Below are 8,448 nucleotides of genomic sequence, written 5' to 3' on the forward strand. Positions count from 1 at the left end.
TTGAGCAATCAGGCCTAAAGTCTCCTGCATTCTGAGGAATAGGCATTCATGACAAAACAGGATTCACTCAGTCTTTCAAGTACACAGCTATTTCTGTGGGGGGCATAGAAAAGAGCTAATTTCACAAAATATATTGTTTCTTGCTTGCAGAAAACTCATTTAATATAGCAGCAATTGCATAGAAAATCCCGCATGGAAATTAGTTACTCAAAGCAGGGTTTGGCCAGAGGTTACAAACAAAGCAGAAGGGGAAAACATTGATTATGCAACCACAAAGCTATGCTGTGTTGTCAGCTCAACTGAGGTATATTTAACTGGAGCAACACAGCTCCATATACGGATAGACATGCTTGCCTGAGTGACAGACACTGTGCCCTCTGGGACAAAACACCCTACTGCCCAACAGGGCTAGTAAGATAAAGGACTTCTGAATTAATTAAAATGAAGTTATTGCCCAGAATTTGCTAGATATTCCTGTAAACAACAGGTGCATGCTAGGAACTAGGATGCAGGGCTACAGGAGCCCAAATGGCTGAAATACCCCCAGCTTTCATGTCAGTTCAGAAGCAGCCAGGAGAAGAGTCTCTGCTTTTCTAAAGCATGTTTTAGTTGGGAAGCAGATGAATCTTTAAGTCTTTGCCCTCCATTAAAATCTGTTGCACCAGAACATAAAACCAAAACACATTTTATTTACACCTTGAATAACTTTGGAGACACAGAATGGATTTCAACTCTGTCTCTTTTGGACAGCTGTAATTACATGTCATTTCCTCATAGAACTTAACTTGAAAAGCACAACCAGTAACTGATTTAGTAACCTATGTGACTCAGACAGGAGAAAATATTGCAAAGAGTCTTGAATTCCCAGAATATTAAACTCATGAAGGACTGTCTTCATGTCTGAGGATCAGATTCTTAAGGCCCAGTCTGCGTAAATGTTGCTTACATGGCTCTTGGCTCAACAGGGGGACCACAACCGTTGTATATGATGGAGCCACTCAACATAATCTGAAGAGAACATTTCCTTCAGTGTAGCAGCAAAATACCATAAATAGGCATTCCCTCTGCTTCCTTACAAAAAACAAAATCTCAGACTTGGCTCAGTAAGACATCTGCTTCACTTGGGGGAGAGAATCCCCTTCATTTCTTTCCTACAACTATGACTATGCAATAGAATCAATACTTCGAACAAAAGGGATGAGTCTGCATTATGCTCATTTTCTTTGACTTCATTATCTGCAAAAAAAGATTACAACACTATGCTGGAGTAAATTTCAGTACCTATATGCCCTTAAGGAAAGGTTAATTCACAGCAAGGGGACAGACTAACAGGGAAATCAAAGGGCTGTTATAACCACTTTCAGTTCTACTTTTTCTAAACACTTCACAGCTTAGAAGCTAAGTTAAGCTAAGCTGTTTTTTTCTTTCTTTTCTATTAAGTGGCTATTGACTAGAACAGATTAAACTGTCATGCAAATTGTTTAGGTATATGCATTATAGTAATAAGAAATACACATACATGGTTCCCTTGGCTACTGAGACAATTGATGCCTACTACCATTGGTAAGACTGGAGACTGAGTGCCCATGGCCATTCAAAGTACAGTGTTGCCTGTCCTTCTCCCTCATTGACTCTAAATTGCTATAAAATTAGTTATTCACATGTCAAAATAACACTCCTGTAATGAACCTCGAACCTGCAATCTAGTCCCAGATAAAATGCTCCTTTGGTTTTGAATAAAGAAAACATTTTCATCTATTTTAATTTTTCTCTTCCTTGAGACAACAGTTGAAAACAATTAGCAGATAAAACATTTCTTGCTCTTCATTCTTTATATGCAAATACCACGGACACAGTGAAGATACTAAACAGTACTGGTGCCACTGGAGACCCTTGAGGGACACCACTCATTGCTGGTTTTCATTTGGACACTGAGCCATCGACTGACTCTTATCTGCCTAATGGTCCTTCCTTCAAATTAATGTCTTTCACAATTTAGAGGCAAGAATGTTGCAGAAGTCCAGAGAGATGACATCAATAGCTCTTCCCTTGTTCACTGATGTTAATCCACCCTTGAAGGCTGCAGGCTCAGTCTCAATTGGCCCTTGGTGAATATTTGTCCTTGGTGAAGCCATGCTAGCCACCCCTAATCTAACTTCTGTAAAATGTTGCACACGTTGTTGGTGTTTTAATTAAGACTATGCCTCTGTCATTTTAATTTAACAAAACTTATCCAATGTGTGACACCATTTTTTAACATAAGACTTGCAGGAAATGTGGTTTTCAAGCAAAAAAAAAGTTCCAGCAACAAAGGTTATGCTTACTGATTGTTCAATGAGAATAATGTGAGATACTACAGAGGGCTCCTTGGTTTTCAGCAAGCAGCAGACTATTATAATACACACCACCCAATCATAATCTTTGAGAGCCAATGAGGGGTGACCAGAATTTTGGATTTGCTGGTAAAGCTACCAAAACGATCTTCTGTTTCGGAAATTGAGTCCTTGCACATATTGCAATTGAGAAGTTTGTGATTCTTTTACAGGACTGTTACTCCAGCAATGCCTGCAACTGACTATATTCTGCCTGTGGTTGTGATTTCATTAAATCAGGGTAACAACTCTGAGAATAAATTTTGTTAGAAAACATGAATACAAATAGAAAAATCTAGGCCCAACCTTTGTATCACAGTAAGATGCAAAAATTTTGACAAACCACTGTTCAATGGGTAACTATGACCTAAATTCCTCTAGTTGAATACTTTCTGCAAGCCAAACAAGGAAGAATTTACCAGTATGAAATATACCCCTTTTCAAACCCACTGGCTTCCCAGGACTTCATTGTCTTATCCATAAAGCTTTGCACCCTCTTGAAATTGCTTTAATTAATAGTGTGTGTCTGGTACCCAGTAAACTGGTTCTGCTGCCATTTCCACTGCTCCTGTTTTTTCCATTGTGGTAACAGAATTATCATTGCTTGTTCTCAGTTCTGTACTACTTTTTCTGGTTTTCAACCAGCTTCAAAGACTTGTTGCAAGTCTTTATCGCCTCTGATTCACCATCTTTTCATACATCATGTGTAGTTTCCTCATGTGATTTATGTATTTATTTCTTTCACCAGCATCTTCTATTCTCCAGTGCCTTATCCTCCATTTTTCTCTCCATGAACACTTCTCAAGACATGAACCCTGCAACTATTTACCAGGTATACTTAATAACTATGTTTTGCCTAACTTAAACTTTATCTCTTTTTAAGTAAACTTTATCTCTTTTTAAGTCCTTCTACAATACGGCCGACTGGAATCATCAAGTAAAATTCAGTTTCACTTACAAATAGCAACCCGTAAGAAATTATTGGGTTTGTTGCTGTTTCTGTTAGATGCTTCAATTCAGTTATTTACTCCTTAACAAAACTTTTCTCTAGAAGTTGGCATATGTCTAAATTACTTCAGCTGTTGTCTTCCCTTCCACTTTTCTGTCATCATCAGTCATCTCCCAAATATAAGACAACATTAGGGAAGGCAAAGGAAGACCAAGAGGGTGTAGGACAGTGAAGTAAAGTGAACACAGCAGAAACAGAAGAGAATTATCAGACTGAAGAATACGGGAAGAAAATTGAGGAAGGGGTGAACACCAAGGGAAGACAGGGGCAAATCACTGTGAAAAAGAGAGCTGAAAATAAAAGGTGAAAAGAAGGCAAAGGAAAGAAAGACTTGGGGAAAACACCATAGCCATAGATAGCATAAAGATTAGACAATAAGAAAGAACAGGCAGAAAACAAAGGAGATTAATCAAGACAAAAAATAAAAAAAACACCCTGGGGAGATGATCTGTATCAGAAATAAGGGGTGTTTTTAACCAAAATTGGAGATGCCTGGTATAATGGGGAACACTACAGCCCAGAGTAGGACAATAAACAGAATAAATATTTTAAAATAAATGAGCACAGAGTGACTAGAGCAGTTGTGCTGCTGTACACTCTAAACTGGAAAGAGGTAAGTTATGAACATTAATCTGGTGTTTCTCTACAACTGAGAAGGAAAACAGAAAGCTAAAGTAATAAGTATAAAACTAAGACTGAATATTAGGGACGGGTTTTTTGCTATATGCTCTTGATACCTCTATGTGCTACAGTATATTGAGTAAGAATAATAAAACCACAGAGCTCTGCTGTCATCACAAAATGATACATGGTAACTGTAAATGTACATGTTACATTGGGGTATATTGCCTCTGATTGCTTATTTCAGCCTTTTGCCAAGCTGTAGTCTACCCCCATTCTTGCTCAATCTTATAAATATTTTTAATGGAAATGGAATACACATCAAAAGATGTGATATAATTGTTTTATGAGGCACTGGTTAGGCCTCATGCTTATTTGGGCTCATTTTGCTACAAAAAGGCAATTATTCTTCAACATAATGGAGTACATGGGATCAGTTCAGCTTTTGAGATAATTTCTTATGAGAAATTGCATGTTGGCAGATGCACTGATTTCAAGTGAGGCACCCATCTGCATCTGAAAGCACAGGATTCTCCAACAAAAAGAAACCTGCAAAGTAACCAAATGAAACCCTCTGAAATTATATTGTCAATTTGACAAAATGTACTTGGTTCTTAGGGTGCTTTTAATGCACAGTGCTTGGTTATTACCTTCATGCTCATCTTGCCTAAGGAGAAATGACAGAGTGACTTGACAGAGGACACTTGGCAGATGCAAAGCCTGAAATAATAGCATGAATTGGTAACATCAGCTTTGTTGAAGTTGATATTAAAATTCTAACTATCTCCTACTGTCCCGGGGCTTAAGCACAGTTTTCCGGTCAGTTTGTCTATTTATTTATCAATCTAACCAGGAAAAATGACAATGGCCTCGTTCTTTACGGACAGGTGGCACCTCCCACTTGTAGCATCCTCTTGGAAGATTGCTGAAAGGACAACTATCCCCCCAGACAAGTAGCTGTGCTGGGGAAAAGGAATGTCTAATGTGCCAATCTTCTTTTCTGGGTGGACATGGCCCAACAATTGGGCTTCAAGCACGGTTACATATCTGAGCAAGAGATAACATGTGCTTGTGAGGGCAGTGCATGCCCTTACAGGCATTTCCTAGCTCCTCCTTGGCAAATGCAGCAGGCCAGATGGAACTGTTCCTTGCGCTGCCAGTTGGACCACCCTGGTTTGTACCAAACAGGATTTTGAAAAAACCCAAGGGGATGGAAAAAATCTGAAAATTAGCAACTAAAAATAAACAGGAAATGAAGGCAGAACTGTTGCACATGAAGTGCCATAAGTAAATGAAACACAATTGTCCAGTTGGAATTATCAAAATTATGAATTTAAGTAAAAACATTGTCAATAGTGAAAATAATGCCAGGGCAGAAGGGAAAGGAAGAGCTAAATTGAAACAAAAAAGCCAAACAAACACAACTACAACAATGCTATCAGTAGAACCACACCTGGATATCTTCAATGTGAGGTAAAGGAATGTGTGAGAAGTATGGCATTTTGAAGGTCTGAAACATGTTAACTTCAACAAGTTTCCTGTATATCCTTTGAAATTCCTTATTTGTCACAGCATAGTCTGTTGCTTGAATTTTTTTTTTCCTTTACTAGCTCTGAAAAATTAAGGCTCAGGCCAAGTACATAACAGAAGCTTGTGTTCTATAACTTGTAAGGATGAGCAATTAGATAGGAGAAAGTCAATGCATAATAACAACAAGAATACTTCTCTATTTACCCAGGATCAGTTAAGATTTAATGCAGATTTTTTTTCAGATGAATGTTAAGACACTGTCAGTCTGTGAGGACACATCATTTTCAAAAGACATTATTAATTGGAAATATAATGCCAAAGAGAAATAGCACCACCTGCAATTTGATAATACTGTTTAAAGCTCAACAAATCAGAAGAATGTCTCAAAAATGCAAGGCACAATCTCTGTTGCTGAGATAAAAAAACTAGATGATCTACACATGACCTTTTCCTCCTGTAGGTTCTGGAACTGCAAGGAAGAAAATTGCTTTCTGACTGTTCTATTTAACAGTAACACCAGCAAAACGTAACACAGAAAGCAAAGCATAAGCAGATATTATTTACACAAAGTATCATCTATGCTAATATTGAGATACTGAGTAAAATACTTCAATATGCAAATCCTTTTGGTATTTCAATCATCTGAGACCTTGAGACACTAAAGGCTGTGTTTTATAATTTTGGAGTTTTACACAAATGCAGGAACTGGAGCACTTTCATCATCTAAACAGTTCCCCAAGAAATTTAAACACAGTGAAGCACAATCAAGCCTTATCAGATAGCTTATTAAGTAGAACTTGCTGGGATACTTGAACTGTTGGCCAAAACAACACAAGCAGCCGTGTTTGTACAGCAGTCCAGGAGCCATGAAAAGTCTTGCTCTTCGGCAAGGTGAGTTCCACTGAGCAACGCTTGGTTCTGTGGGGTAGCTGCGGAGCTGGGGAGGGAAACGGCAACAGAACAAGAACCAAAAGGAGACACTCCCTTCCTGCAGGACATAGGGAACGTGAAGCATCCAGGACAACAAACTGAAGAAGAATCACTTCAGAATTCTTTGGATTTGGTGCACTCTCCCTGCAGTTAAAGCAGAGACAGAGTCAATCTCAGGTGTTTCCACACCATCTCTGTCACCACTTTTAAGGGCAGCTGTCTCTGAAGTGTCACCAAAGGACTTCTCAGTGGCCATGCCTACCAAATGTCCTAAATTAACAGGTGAAACAGCACAAGGTTTAAGTTTGTTTTTTTTTTTCACGTCCCATGGCTACAAAGGTAATCTTTTTCTGGTTCACTCTGCCTTATGAGCACCAACAGTATTTCTATATTTGGAATTTAAGTAATGTGGAGAAGACTAATTCAACATAACAGAGGCAGGCTAACAAAGAGGACATCATAAGACTGTTTAAGAAGGTGGAAGGAAATTGCATCCTGATTTAGTTGGCAGGCCACCTTCCTTTCTTTTGCTACCAAAATGCCACTACTGTTTAATATCCCAAAGTGATAACGGACAAGATGGAGCACAAGCGATTTTGTTGCTGTTTTCTGGGTATGGCTTTTTTGCCTCTCAAAGAAAATAACACAAAAGGATCTTTATTGAAAGACCGTGGGGCAGATTTGTAGTTAGAAATTGTTCAAACTGAAATCAACAGTGACGTGACAGTTTCAAACAGCTGATGGGCCTCCTCTTCTCCTTTACAACTGGGACTTGAATGTGGCCCTAAAAGGATCACAGGAAGTCCCAGCACAGAATTTCCATGTCTCAAACATCAAGTACAAAAATCTCTGCTACAGGTTTTAATGATGCTTTTTCTTCTTTCATTCTTACAGCATGCGCGCTTCAAAAGCAAAGAATTTTGCAAATTTTCAGTAATTTAGGACTTTTCAATCTCATAGAGAGCAAAGGCTTATGTTTTCCTTTCACAAAGTTAAAATTTACATTAAGACCCAAACAACTAATTAGTAAATGAATCAACCTACTAATTTAACATTTTCTTTTCTAAAAAATAAGATTATATCTTTACTAATTTACTTAGAACTATTCATAAGACAAAATCAGGAAATCACCATTTAGAATATTATCTATAGCTCAGAGTTCACACCAGAGTTCAACAAGTCTCAATTACTGCCCAGAGATGTTTAATTTAATAATAGAAGGAAGCATGCATTTTCTCCATATACAACAGTACCCTGATAAATGTTCCTTCTACAAGCTCCATATTTCCTTAGTTTACTTAAAATTTACTCTAATGTTATTCTATAGACTACTGTAATATGAATTAAATGACAGAATCAAATGCAGATTGCCACTATGTGGGGCAACATACAAATATATTTAAAATACAAATGGAAAATTAACTTCCAAAAGGCTTAAAACAAAAGACTATAGTTATATTGAACTAACTTACATAATGAAGATTTTTTTAAATAATTGTATTCAGCTTTGTCTTTCATGTCTTATTCCAGTAGTAAGCAAATTTCCAAAAGCAGGTGATTCAGACACTGTTTTACCCATCACACCATGTGAACATAAAATTAATTTTGATGCACATTGTACCAAAATGTCAATATAGATCCTGCAAATAATGTTCTGTAGTAATATTCATATTTTTCAGTGTCAGCTAAAGTGTTTAATGAAAACTAATTACCCATTCTCAGTATGAAGCACTGACGGAGTTGGCGGTGGATCACACTTGGGTTGCAGCACTCCTCACCATCTCAGCCAAAATCCACGCAGCCAAGGGTGTTGGCTACCTGTAAAGCAGTGATTTCATCATTTCCAATTGTCTCCTTTCTACAGACATGTAAACAAACCAGAGCATCAACCAATACAGCTCTTTGGAAAGCTGTGTTTCCACAAACAAAGCAAATTCAAGAAATTTCATCTCCACACTCTTTTACATTTTATTTTGAAAATGTAAA

This window comes from Melozone crissalis, unplaced genomic scaffold (assembly GCF_028551555.1).
Source record: "Melozone crissalis strain CALT ecotype California unplaced genomic scaffold, PUWL_Pcris_2 ptg000006l_1, whole genome shotgun sequence".
Classification (NCBI taxonomy): domain Eukaryota; kingdom Metazoa; phylum Chordata; class Aves; order Passeriformes; family Passerellidae; genus Melozone; species Melozone crissalis.